Below are 14,414 nucleotides of genomic sequence, written 5' to 3'. Positions count from 1 at the left end.
ATTTAACACAGGTGTGGTTCCCAAATTAATTAAGCAATTAACATCCCATCATGCTTATGGTCATGTATAAAAATGCCCAGTATCCCGTTATTTTGTCTACCATGGCTAGAAGAAGAGATCCCAGGGACTTTGAAAGAGGGTCTCAAAGGGACATAGGGGGTTTAAAGTGTGTGTGTGTGTGTCTCAGTGACCAGATCTCAAACCAGTTGAACACTTATGGGAGATCCTGGAGCGACACCCGAGACAGAATTTTCCACCACCATCAACAAAACACCAAATGATGGAATTTCCTTGTGGAAGAATGGAGTCATATCCCTCCAGTAGAGTTCCAGACATTGTAGAATCTATGCCAAGGCACATTGAAGCTATTATGTAGCCGATACACTGAAGGCACTTCAGTTTTTCCCAGATTATGCATTTTAAAATGTCATTATGGCTGACTGAGAAAAACCAACTGTTCCACTACCAAGACAGTTGGCACTCAACTGTTATTGAAGCTCCTAGTAGGTTCTGTATGATAAGCTGAAGGCATTGACTATTTTGCACATTCTTCTTGAAAATGATTTCATTGGCTGATGGTTGCGCGTCGCTAGGCAGCAAGCACCTCATCATCATCATCCTGAGCAGAGTACCAGTGCACCTCAGCTGCTGCAGCCACACGAGACAGACGGAGCACCCAAACTCCTGTCAAAGAAAGAGGTAAGCAAAAAAACATGCATGTTTCATACTTATTTCAAGCGTTATTGCGTATTGAATCAGGGTTATTAGGCTACATGCTCGTTTTTAAAGTGTTTTGGTAGTTAATACGGGCACGGGGCGTGAATTTGAAAGTGAACATGTTTGACCATCGAAACAGATTGTTTAGTGCACCTTTTTCCCCCAATTGTTTTCACTTGTTAAACATTTTACAGAACGTAAGTTAAGTTTGAGAAGGGCCCACTGTCGGGCTTTGTCTAATACTAAGGGCGTTGGTTTTATGATTTTAGAATTCATTTTTATAAGGAGTTGTCACTCAGAGACAAAACAGAACTCTCAATAGCAGATTTTTCCCCTTTATTTAATTCATTAGGCCTAGACTCTTTCTGTATTTTCCCAGCAGCTTTATCTGTCAGAATGTGTTGTTCACATTAGCCTTTTCATTGTGTCCCTTGTCGGTTACATCGTTTTGGACTGTTAAATAGTTTTTAACTGTGACAGCATGTTATGCATAGGTCATCTCCTCTGCCATGTATGATGTATTGATTGATATTCTCCTTAGTCTCAGCTGTTCTAAGTTAATTGACCTGGTCCATAGAGCTGACAGGGGCTATACATCATTGAACAAAACTGTCCTATAGGCCATTCATCACATTCACCTCCTTTATATCTCAGCAGAGAGAATTCGGGAAAACCTGCTGTCTATATAGGACACGTCTCCTTGATTAAATGACTAAAGGTCTTCGATACACTACCGTGGATGATGAGTATTGATTGTTCTCAAATATGCGTAGGAAGGAAAGAAAGTGATGTGGTGTTTTTGCATTATAACTGTTTCCCCTTCAGGCAGCTTCAGAGCTGAGCATTGATTGTGAGTTCCCAGGTTGACCCTCCATCATAGGCTGCCAGTATTGTGTTCCACTTGGCCCTACCTTGGTTGGTAGTTAGCGGGAGGCACAAACTAAAAACAGATTCACAAGTATTGTTGACAGTTGCATTTTTGATTCTCACTCTTGGCAAGGATTTTTTTTATTGAAATCTGAATGAGTATCTATAATTCATCCTCTGAGAAATTGTAAAGATTTAAATGGTCTCAAAGAAGCAGTAGGATTTTCTTAACCAGTTCAGAGCTTCAGAATCTGTTCTCGAAAATAAATCCCAGATAATTTTAGAAAAGGTTAAAAAAATTATCATACATTTTCAGTACTAATTGTGTATAAAACTGGAAATTACAAGACTGTAGCATTGTCAAATATCATTTTGGAAGGATTAAATTATTAAAATATTGTTTTAGGAACTCTTGAAAAATATCCTCTACCAGGTGGTTAGATGAAAGTATGTATAATGGAAAATGTAATCTACGTAATCCCAAAAATGTATGATTTCTCATGAGGGCCATAAACAATAACTAGTAATGCTGCATACTCCAAGAAATGTTAAAATCTCTCCTTTCTGGTAAAAATAGTTATAAATTGCTGAGATTTAGTCACTTTTGAGGACACAAGCTCAAGTACACAGTACAAATATGTACACAGTACAAATATCATATCAAATATTTCATATTTGTATTTCCTATTCAACAAAACTGTATGAATAAGGCTTGAAATGACTTATACTTTCTAAATATAGTATAATCAATTTAGAAAATGAGTAATTATAAGATTTCACCTTACTTATAATGGAAAATACATATTTAAACGGGACTTTACATCAGAGGTTTTAAAGGAATGCAATTTAGTCAAAGCTGGCTGTTATGGACAATGGATAAATATTTGTTATTTGTTGATCTGTGCAAATAAAAACATATAAATAGGAAAATATCAATATTTACTATCTGCCTGTAATCTCCAATATGTTTCACAATATTATTCAGTACATGTCATTTTACAGGAATTATGAGCGTATAAACATTTGTATTTATTAGGGATCCCCATTAGCTGCTGCCTACTCTTCCTGGGGTCCAGCAACATTAAGGCAGTTATATACAATTACAAATATTACATGACATTACATAACACTTTTCACAAAAAGGCCACTACTCTACAATACAAAATATGTCTGTGTAGAGTGTGTTAGCATGTCTATTGTATGTGTGTGTCTGTATCTCTTCATAGTCCCCACTGTTCCTTAAGGTGTATTTTCATCATCTGTTATTTTTTATCTGATTCTGCTGCTTGCATCAGTTACCTGATGTGGAATAGAGTTCTATGTAGCCATGCCTCTATGTAGTACTGCGTGCCTCCAATAATCTTTTCTTGACTTGGAGATTGTGAAGAGACCTCTGGTGGCATGTCTTATGCATTAATTTACATATATTTAAATATTCATATTTTGACACACATGTATAACATTTTATTCATATTTGATATCAGTCCTCATTTAACTACACCTGTCTTCCATTATAAGTAACTGAAGCATACATAATGTTAATGAATGTATCATTTTTTTTATTATTTAAAAAGTCAGAAAATTCTGGTACACCCCTAATTGGACAACTCAAGCGGCTGGTTGAGATGTTTGTGATGCATTATCTATCAAGTTTAAGTCATGCAAATAAAAAAATATGAATTGATGGTCAATATAAAAGGGGAAGTTTACCTAAAAGCAAAGATTTCCCAAGTGATTCCATACATTGAAACTAGTTAGGTGGAGTTTGCCCCTCTCTCTCCCTGCAGTCAAGAACTGGAAAGCTGCAAAAACGGGCCATGTGTCTTGTGAGGTTTCTTTGTGTTCTGCTCTGTTGTCAGTCAAAGAGTGATTAAGAAATCTGCGAACTGTGGACAAATTCATTGTTTTATTGAAAGCGTACGACCAAATTAGATATTTTTATCAATAGTACTATCGGTTTTGAGTCAGGAAATGTGTACCTTCCCACCTAAAAAGATTGCGATGAATTTATATTATTTTATGTAGCCAACTGCAACAACAGCGGAGATAGATAACAACTGCAACAACAGCGGAGATAGGTAACAACTGCAACAACAGCGGAGATAGATAACAACTGCAACAACAGCGGAGATAGGTAACAACTGCAACAACAGCGGAGATAGGTAACAACTGCAACAACAGCGGAGATAGGTAACAACTGCAACAACAGCGGAGATAGGTAACAACTGCAACAACAGCGGAGATAGGTAACAACTGCAACAACAGCGGAGATAGGTAACAACTGCAACAACAGCTGAGATAGGTAACAACTGCAACAACAGCGGAGATAGGTAACAACTGCAACAACAGCGGAGATAGGTAACAACTGCAACAACAGCGGAGATAGGTAACAACTGCAACAACAGCGGAGATAGGTAACAACTGCAACAACAGCGGAGATAGGTAACAACTGCAACAACAGCGGAGATAGGTAACAACTGCAAATGTGCGCTCTCCTGGGGGAATACCTCTTTCGGGGTAGAAGTGAAGACAGTAGCGTTACATATTACTTATACAAATGAAACAACCAAACATGTCTGATGACAAAAAACCTTGCGACTGATAGGAAAAGTACTTGAGGTGCGCTGATGCGGTTTTCTAACCGTATTTATTTGAGCCAGAGAATTCTGACGAAGAATTGAGGCAAATTGAGCTTCATATGGCGGCTCTAGCCACCAAGGCCGCAGCAGGACCACACCCCCAGGATGAACACAGATTGGTGGAGCAGTTGTGGAAAGTGTGATCCAATGCCGACTCATGAAGAATGCTGCTGCTGCAGAGAATTTGATTACATGATCCAGTTTGCTTTCAGGGATTTTGCTGAGCACATCAACTCTGGTGTCCTGAACGAAGAAATATCTATTGAAAATAAATGTAAAGCTGAAATGTATTGAGTCAATAAGTATTCAACGCCTTTGTTATGACAAGTCTAAATAAGTTCAGGAGTAAAAATGTGCTTAACAAGTCACATAATAAGTTGCATGTGTGCAATAATAGTGTTTAACATGATTTTTGAATGACCACCACATCTCTGTACCCCACACATACAATTATCTGTAAGGTCCCCCAGTAGAGCAGTGAATTTCAAACACAAAGTTCACCACAAAGAACAGGGAGGTTTTCTAAGGCCTCACAGAGGGCACCTATTGGTAGATGGGTAAAAAAAAAGAAGCAGACATTGAATATCATTTTGAGCATGGTGAAGTTATTATTTTCACTTTGGCTGGTGTATCAATATACTGTACCTATTCACTGCAAATATACAGGCTTCCTTCCTAACTCTGTTGCCAGAGAGGAAGGAAACCGCTCAGAGATTTCACCATGAGGCCAATGGTGACTTTGAAACAGTTCGAGTTTAATGGCTGTGATAGGAGAGAACTGAGGATGGATCAACCACATTGTAGTTACTCCACAATACTAACCTAATTTACAAGAGGGAGAAGAAGGAAGCCTGTTCAGAATACAAATATTCCAAAACATGCATCCTATTTGCAACAAGGCATTGCTTTCCACCAGACACTGGGAGATTAATTTACCTTTCAGCAGGGCAATAACCTAAAACACAAGGGCAAATTTACACTGGAGTTGCTTACCAAGAAGACTGAATATTCCTGAGTGGACGAGTTACAGTTTTGACTTAAATCTATGGCAAGACCTGACAATGGTTGTCTAGCAGTGATCAACCAATTTGACAGAGCTTGAAGAATTTTCAAAAGAATAATGGGCAAATGTTGCAGATTCCAGTTATAGAAAGCTCTTAGATACTTACCCAGGAAGACTCACAGCTATAATCGCTGCCAAAGCTGCTTCTACAAAGTATTGACTTGGGTGTGAATACTTATGTCAATTTGATATCTGTATTTCATTTAATACATTTGCAAACATTTCCTAATTTGTTGTTGTAATTTTACCCCCTTTTCTCCCCAATTTCTTTATCCAATTACGATCTTGTCTCATCGCTGCAACTCCCCAACGGGCTCGGGAGAGGTGAAGGGCGAGTCATGTGTCCTCTGAAACATGATCCACCAAGCCGCGCTTCTTAACAGCCACTCGCTTAACCCAGAAGCCAGCCGCACCAATGTGTTGGAGGAAACACCATTCAACTGATGACCATAGTCAGCTTGTAGGCACCCAGCCCGCCATAAAGAGTCGCTAGAGCGCGATGAGCCAAGTAAAGCCCTCCCAAACCCTCCCCTAACCCGGATGGGCCAATTGTGCGCTGCCCTGTGGGACTCCCGGTCATAGCCGGTTGTGACACAGCCGGGGATCAAAGCTGTAGTGACACTGAAACACTGCGATGCAGTGCCTTGGCCGCAGCGCCACTCGGGAGGCCCTGTAAACGTTTCTAAAACGTGTTTTCACATTGTCATTATGGGATATTGTGTGTACATGGGGCGAAAAAATCTATTGAAATACATTTTGAATGCAGGCTGTAACACAAGAAATTGTGGAATAAATCAAGGGGTATGAATACATTCTGAAGGTAATGTACGAAATATAGCCCTACAATTTGAACTTGAAATAACAGCAAAATGTTATGCGGAGTGGAACAGGGGAACCAAAGAGCAGACTCAGACGAGGAGACTGGGATAAAGTATACCAAGGTATTTATTGAAACACAGGGGGAGATAGAGTGCAGGTCAGGGGAAGCTTGGGCGGGTTGCTGGAAACCAGGTGTGGAGGCTGAGGCGAGAGGGGTTGAGACAGTGTAAGCAGGTCTGGAGGGGAATCTGAGGGAGTAGTAGAGTGGGGAATCCAGGACAGTGTAGCAGGGTGACGAGACGAGGGACTGGAGACAGGGACCAGAGTCAGAGTGGGCAGAATGAGCAGAAATTACGATCTGGCAGCATGGAAGTGGCAGGGCTGAGTATCTGCTCTGACTCCAGCACACATGTCCCCGCCTACGCACGCACGCACGCACGCACGCACACACACACACACACACACACACACACACACACAAAATCAAAAAATCAAATCAAAGAACAGAAAATAAGAACCTGTTTTCATATTGTCAAAAAACATGACTGTTGCTCCAGATTATCAAATCCACTTTACCCTTCGATCTGTAATTGTCATTCCAGACAGTTCAGACTGGTCTCATACCACATCGTTTTGGAGTCGTTCATCCGTGGTGAGACACTGCGTCCAGCAGTCATAATTCCTCTCCCATCCTGCGTGGTAAATGCCATTAAAGCTAAATATCGCCATATGGGGTTTTCACACTGGTACAGTATGTGCTGCTCCCAGCCTGTGATGTGTGTCAGGTTTCGTACTGTGACTGTAAAAATAAAGAATATCCATGCAAATAGATCAATAAAGCAAGTATTTTGTTGTTTTTATAATATATTTGTAGTCACAAAAAATGGAGCACAAAATGAACACATTGTTTAGGGAAGACATTTGGTTGCATATAGAAAACAAAACAACCTAGCATTCAGCACAATGTAAGCAACTATTGTATGTGCATCCCAAAAGTCTGTTTATGGCAACATTAATCCTGGAACAATTTATTCTGACCAGATCCTCATTATCAGGTCTCTCCATTGTGGCAATGTTGTCTGGAAGATTATGCTTGGGCAGGTGGGATGAAGGATCCCTGTAAACCACCGTCAGATCTTGTCGCCGCTCCAACACCTGGTCAACCAGTATCTCCATGAATTGGAATTGTTTTGGTTAATAGATTGTTTTGGCAACCCACTGCTTGGACTGTTTCAGGAACACAGCCTAAATGTTGATGTTTCACAAAATACAGGTAGCTTATGTTTTAACAGGAAAGATGGTACTTTATATTATGTTAAACATAATGTATTCTGAGTGTGATGTACACTGAATGTACAAAACATTAGGAACACCTTCCTACTATTGAGTTGCAACCCCTTATGCCCTCAGAACAGCCTCAATTTGTTGGGCCATGGACTCTACAAGGTGTCAAATGTTGCACAGGTATGCTGGCCCATGTTGACTCCAATGCTTCCCACAGTTGTGTCAAGTTGACTGGATGTCCTTTGGGTGGTGGCCCATTCTTGATACTTCATCTACACTGATTGAAGTGGATTTAACAAGTGACATCAATAACAGATCATAGCTTTCACCTGGATTCACCTTGTTAGTCTATGTTTTGGAAAGAGCAAGTGTTCTTAAGACGCAGTTTACATGCTTGATACATTTTATAATAAAAATAAAGTCAATCGGGTTTATCCATTAATTGAAGTTCTTCAAGTACCAGTGGCAGTTGTAGCGTGTGTCCTGCCCAAATTGTCATTGATATAAGCCAAACTATTATTGTTATGTGTCCGTGTTTGGCCGGGGTAAGCCATCATTGTAAATAAGAATTTGTTCTTAACTGACTTGCCTGGTTAAATAAAATAAAAATGTGTATTGACAAAGAAAAACTTCCACCCTAACACACAAGTCAAGTGATACCAAGTTTATATTCTTCCACCCTAACACACAAGTCAAGTGATACCAAGTTTATATTCTTCCACCCTAACACACAAGTCAAGTGATACCAAGTTTATATTATTCCACCCTAACACACAAGTCAAGTGATACCAAGTTTATATTCTTCCACCCTAACACACAAGTCAAGTGATACCAAGTTTATATTCTTCCACCCTAACACACAAGTCAAGTGATACCAAGTTTATATTCTTCCACCCTAACACACAAGTCAAGTGATACCATGTTTACTAACCTGTAAAACTTTTTTGCTATGGTCATTGTGCTAAAAGTCTGCTTCCTGGGTTCAGGTATTCCACACAAGGCTGTACAGTTGCCTGAAATGTTGTCATGCAAATAAGCCATAGCTAGCCAACACAACAGACATTGGGAAAAGGTGTGAAAATATCTAGGAGACAACATCATTTCACACGGGTGCCAGAGGAGCTTGCTGTTGCTTGGTCCTTTGAAGACCAATCTATTGAGGACTTAACATGTGAGTGGGATGCGGAAATTGACCTCATTGTTATTTGTGACACAATGTGAGTTCACGATACATACAATTCTAAATATGAAAGGTATTGACAGTTGATATAGATTGGGTTATATGGCAAATTATTGTTATGTGTATTGACAAAGAAAAACATCCATCCTAACATACAAGTATAAAGTGATACCAAGTTTATATTCTGTAATATATTTTTTATGGCAATGGGACTAAAATGTATTATATTTTAAGGATAGTCATGAGTTGGGGGTTACTAATACACAATAGACCAGACTACATGCAACCAAATAGGCGCAAGGCTTTAAAAGCATGATATGTTTTCATGCAAATAGACCATGGCTAGCCAACACATCAGACATTAGAGATTATGATTATGAAAAAAAGCGAGTAGACAGATCCTAAGTAATTAAAATGCAACAACACCTTTCATTTTTATTCAGTCTATTCTGCAATGTAAGGTGACACAATTACTGTCTATGATCTCCTTAACCCCCTTGTCATAAACACAGGGCACATATGCTAACCGGTAGAGCGCCTAGGTAATGTTTACATAATATGGTGCAATGGTTACAACATAATTAGATCCACTCTAACTGCTGATTAGACTACATACTGTACCTCTGAATGTTTGCTTTGACACTTGCCTCTGTATTTTGGCACGGCAGCATATCCAGTCTGTGGGAATACAGAAGGAACAGCTGTGTGAGTTTTCAGCGTTTTTCCCCCATTCTGATTGTATATCTCTCTGGTAGCCATCGTTGATGAATTGCTTAGGCTACTACACACAAGTACAGTAGATTTGCAAGATTGGCTGTAGCAGTGTTTACATCGTATTTACAGATTTTTATAGCTACTTGCCATCTTCTGCATCTTTCAACAGAAAACAGGGACATTTTGTTCCTTCTTCTCTAGATTTCTTGCAGCCAGGGACCGAATACCAGCTTGCTCTTGCTGCCATCTCTTCGGATTTCCACTTTTCACAACAAACTTTAGGCTACCTGTGATGAGTCTTTCAAATTTTGTGCCAGCTCCTTCTTCCCCCCCCATAAAACTTGCATCTGTGACGTCAAGCTCCAAACAAGGGCACACGTCACAGAGTACGGCCCCACCAGAGCCACATGCAGTTGTTACAGATCTCCGTTGTTGATGCAGTCCGCCACGTAAAAATAAGGATTTTTTGCAATCATTTTAGGTGGAAAAGTTTATATTTCCTAACTCAAAACCGATGTACCTTTGATTAAAAAAATAGCTAACTCGGCCATATGCTTTCAATGAAACATAGAATTTGTCCACAATTCGCTGATTTCCCAATCTCTCTATGACTCACAACAGAGCAGAGCTAGTAGTGCGTTTTTGCAGCTTTCCAGTTATAGACTACAGGGAGAAGGCAAACTCCACCTAACTACAGTAGTTTCAATGTATGGAATCACTTAGGAAATGTAGGTAAACTTCCCCTTTAAAGCTAAATACACATCATTTCTGATTTTTGTATTTATTTATTGGTGTGCCAGTTAGAGGGTTAAAACAGTCTGTGGGCTCAGCTGCAGAACAGTGACCTTGGAAATCCCATTCTCACCCTGGATCCTGTGGCTTCACGGGGGACTCTGGGGACAGTAGCCTGAGGCCAGCTGATAATTGGCTCCTTTCTGTCTGTATGTCTCTAGGGACCTGGGACTGTTGGGGGCACCTTTATGGAGCATATCCCGCTGCTGCATACTTACAGTAGGTAGGCATTTATTACGATGTATTATTGTGTAGGCAGGAGTTGTGTGTGAATTATGTATTCCTTACCTACATAGTATGTCTAGGTCATTACTGGGTTAATGAATATATGCTACATAAACTTTACAAGGCCATGGAGTGCATGATGGTTTTTACAGTTGTATTGGTCTCCTGATTTATTTACATGCACAGTAAATCAGTCCAAATACAAGACATCTTGATCAATGTACTTCCAATGGTTCATTTATGGTTGCTCCTCAGTTAAAGCTTGGCTCATGTTTCACTATGATGGATGGCACTGAATCTCCTACCTTGTTTCTCTGTCCTTCCCTGACCTCATTAAACTTTGTTGGCATAAAGCCAAGGATTTTGAAGCTCAGAATAAGACAGTTGTAGCTTTGTACTGTTTTTTACATGTTTTATTTAACTAGGCAAGTCAGTTAAGAACAAATTCTTATTTACAATGACAGCCTACCCCAGCCTAAGACGGACGACGTTGGGCCAATTGTACGCCACCCTATGGCACTCCCAATCACGGCCGGTTGTGATACAGCCCAGAACCAAACCAGGGTCTGTAGTGACGCCTCTAGCACTGAGATGCAGTGCCTTGACCGTTGTCTGCCAAGTAGGACCAATTAATAACTGTATTCTACAAAATTGATACCCTAAATATATAGCCTACCTGTTACGTGCCCACGAGAAGGAGGGAGGTGCAGGAATCAGGAGCAGGAGAGCAAGAAAGTCCCAGTGGCACAATAGTTTATTCAGAAGTCGCAACTCAACAACATGGGGGGGAATACGCCCAAACGAGGTCGCCACACACAGGGAAATAAACGCTACACACGGGGGAGAAACCTCTACTCCTAAACACATACCAAACCGGTACAATTGCCGTGAGAAAGAAAACCCTGTGGTGCAGACACGCACCCCTAACAAAGTAACCACAGCAAAACAATCCAGCACAAAGACAAGCAGGCAGCGGAGGTTAATAAACCCACCGAAATCAACTAATAGGACACAGGTGTAAACAAAACAGACAGACACAAACGAAAAGGAAAATGGATTGGTGGCAGCTAGTAGGCCGGTGACGACAACCGCCGAGCACCGCCCAAACAGGGAGAGGAGCCACCTTCGGTGGAAGTCGTGACACTACCATTTTCATCTAATCACCTTAAGCCAGATTAAGTGATATGACATGCTATTCAATAAAATAGCATGTCATATAAAATATTTACTCTGAGTTGCGCTTCGGTAGGTTGGTGGTAGATGGAAGGCTGTGTTGCCCAACAGAGTCCTTTGTCCTTTGAAGAATGTCTCTGGTGGTAAATTAGATACGTTGTAGTAACGTCGTTGTGTGGTAGACGGGATACTCTGTCTGTTATTTCCTATCCCACGTTTGCTGCTGCTGTTGCTAACTCAATGGCTAGGAGGTAACACTTCTGTAGGGAATAAGAGTTCAATGTTCATACCATTCGCAATCAAAGCTCACGCTGAGGTTGGCTTCGTTCTGTAGTTATTATCTGAACCCTTCTGACATCGGATCGTCATCCTAATGTAACCGGAACAGAAAGTTATATTGTCGTCAAGGCTTTATATAGGAAGGGAGAGGAGGGCGTGTTTCATAGTTTACAACCAATGTCTCTTCACGTGGGCGGGCCACTGAGTCGGGCCTATTTCACTCATGAAAACCCCATTCTCACATTTTAGAAGCTAAAATCACATTTCATCCCCTCCCAAATAATTTAATATTCAAACATTTAAATTGCACAACAATTCCATGTGAATCTGATAACTATAATGTGTAGACTTTCCACTGTACCATTTATGTCATCCTATCATTGATGAGAATGTCTCAGATGACAACAGAACTGACATCATTTTCATTAAGTACCAACGCATATGATCAACTGGTTGGATTACCAAAATATGGTTAATTTCCCCCCACCTTCTGATGTTCTCAGAATCTCTGTTTAACAAAGGCTATTCAAGAGTCCCTCTGTAGAGTCAAGAGAGAAGGAAGGGAGAAAGGTATTTATGGAGGGTCATAAACCTTACCCACAGGCCAACGTCATGACAGCAGGTTAGGCAAATTTACGCAGCATTTTAGGAGAATTAACATAGTAGGTTAGGAGACTGAGGTTAAGGTTAGGAAACAGGTTAGCGAAAATGCTCTCCTAAACTACTATGAAAATCACTTTGTATCGAACTGCCATGAAAATAGTGTATCCTAAAACATTACCCTTCCACATTATTGCCAACCTAAGCATCAGTTAGCATTCATCAGACCTACATTCAGTCTGTCTAACAGTGTAGCCAGTCAGTCAGCCCCTCAGTGCTGCTCATTACTCTCCCTCCAGTACCTCCAGTGCATCAGAACTAGCTGAGGAGAGAGAAAAGCCTCTGAACTTCTCCCAGTCAATTTCCATTAAAGCTCCGCCAGATCTCATATCATGGATTATTTATGCAGTAGCTAGAAGTCTATGAGGCCGCTGGGCTTGCTGCTCAGGAGATTATGCTCTCTCTGCTTATTTCGTTATCATGCTGCTTGTGTTCTCACTGCACTGTAGAAGTCAAACTATGTGACATTGGGGTCTGTCGGTGTGCATCAGAATTTTTTTTCTCTCCCCCCTCATTCTCTCTCTCATTTTCATTCTCTCACTTCCTCATTCTCTCTCTCATTTTCATTCTCTCACTTCCTCATTCTCTCTCTCATTTTCATTATCTCACTTCCTCATTCTCTCGTTCTCTCTCTTTCATTTTCTCTCTCCCCAATTACATTCTACAGTATGATGTACTGTGCTATAATATGTTAATGAACACCATCTTAATTATAGCACGATCAGTGTTGCCTCAATTACAGGCTTGTAATTACCAGGGTCAATGTTGTTCAAGGAGGCTCAGAAGGTGGTTGAGTATAACTTGCAGGACTAACACACTGAAGTAACGCCATATTTTTGTCTATTTCTATTCCTGTTTGAAATGTACTTTACATGTGCCTACTGATAGCTCTGTTAACAATGATGTGGTAATAATACATCTGTTCAGTGGTCTTCATAGCTGTTGCAGGCCAGGCAGCTAGCTACTGTAGCACAAACACTATCTAGAGGTGGATGTTGGTACTAATGGTCTTTTTTTACAAGGCACGGTGCTATGAATGCATCAGTTTCCTCTGCAATCAATGATTTATCTGGAGACCACATCTGTGTGCTGCTGTTTCAACACCCACTCTGACGATGTGGGCACTCAATTGCCTATATACAGTAGTGCATAGGGCTCTGGTCAAAAGTAGTGCAAGATGTAGGAAATAGTGTTTGGGATGCAGATGTGATGTCAACTGTACAAGAACTGACAGCTAGCAGATTATTAAAGCTGGAGAGAGTACTTTCTCTTTGATGGCTTTGGAATGAGTCACTACCACCACCATCCTCTCCTCTGACTCTATAATTGTGCTACAGTATATGTACCTCATGTTTGCATCACTGGCTTGGCTCTGTGAGTGGTTATTTATCAAGGTGTACTCATGGTGATGCATACTTGCTTGCCTGGTTTCATTACATGATTACCAGAGGGCCTGTACCTATGACACTCATATAATTTACATTTAGGCCGAGTCGCTGAGATTGGTGATGGGTGCTGGGATAACAATTACATATGTGTGTGAGCGAGAGAGAGGATAGACCATGTCTTTTCTTTTCCTGGTTAGAGACAGGTGCATGATAATGGTCCATTCTAAATCAAAACAAATTTCCCGGTTTTTGCAGAATATTGGACATCAAAACTATGAAATAACACATATGGAATCATGTAGTAACCAAAAAAGTGTTAAACAAATTTCTTCAAAGTAGCCCCCCTTTGCCTTGATGACAGCTTTGCACACGCTTTGCATTCTCTCAACCAGCTTCACCTGGAATGCTTTTCCAACAGTCTTGAAAGGGTTCCCACATATGCTGAGTACTTTTTGGCTGCTTTTCCTTCACTCTGCAGTCCAACTCATCACAAACTATCTCAATTGGGTTGAGGTCGTGTGATTGTGGAGGCCACGTCATCTGATGCAGCACTCCATCTTCTTCTTGGTCAAATAGCCCTTATACCGCCTGGAGGTGTGTTAGGTCATTGTCTT

General features: G+C 40.6%; 1 long non-coding RNA gene across 6 annotated transcripts; it reads right to left on the bottom strand.

Annotated features, from left to right (window-relative positions):
- Positions 1-6,234: 6,234 nt before the first annotated feature.
- Positions 6,235-11,343, bottom strand: LOC109908149 (uncharacterized). Of its 6 annotated transcripts, none has more exons than XR_004203682.1 (4): positions 10,977-11,343; positions 9,191-9,247; positions 6,682-6,904; positions 6,235-6,524 (listed from the first exon to the last, which is right to left on the bottom strand). It is a non-coding gene; the product is annotated as an uncharacterized LOC109908149 (long non-coding RNA). The 6 variants fall into 6 exon arrangements; XR_004203684.1 differs by having other exon boundaries at positions 6,682-6,797; positions 10,977-11,336; XR_004203683.1 differs by lacking the exon at positions 9,191-9,247 and having other exon boundaries at positions 10,977-11,337.
- Positions 11,344-14,414: the final 3,071 nt, after the last annotated feature.

Source organism: Oncorhynchus kisutch, linkage group LG17 (assembly GCF_002021735.2).
Source record: "Oncorhynchus kisutch isolate 150728-3 linkage group LG17, Okis_V2, whole genome shotgun sequence".
NCBI lineage: Eukaryota > Metazoa > Chordata > Actinopteri > Salmoniformes > Salmonidae > Oncorhynchus > Oncorhynchus kisutch.
The sequence above is the reverse complement of the archived record's forward strand: the minus strand, read 5'-3'. Positions and strand labels throughout refer to the sequence as shown.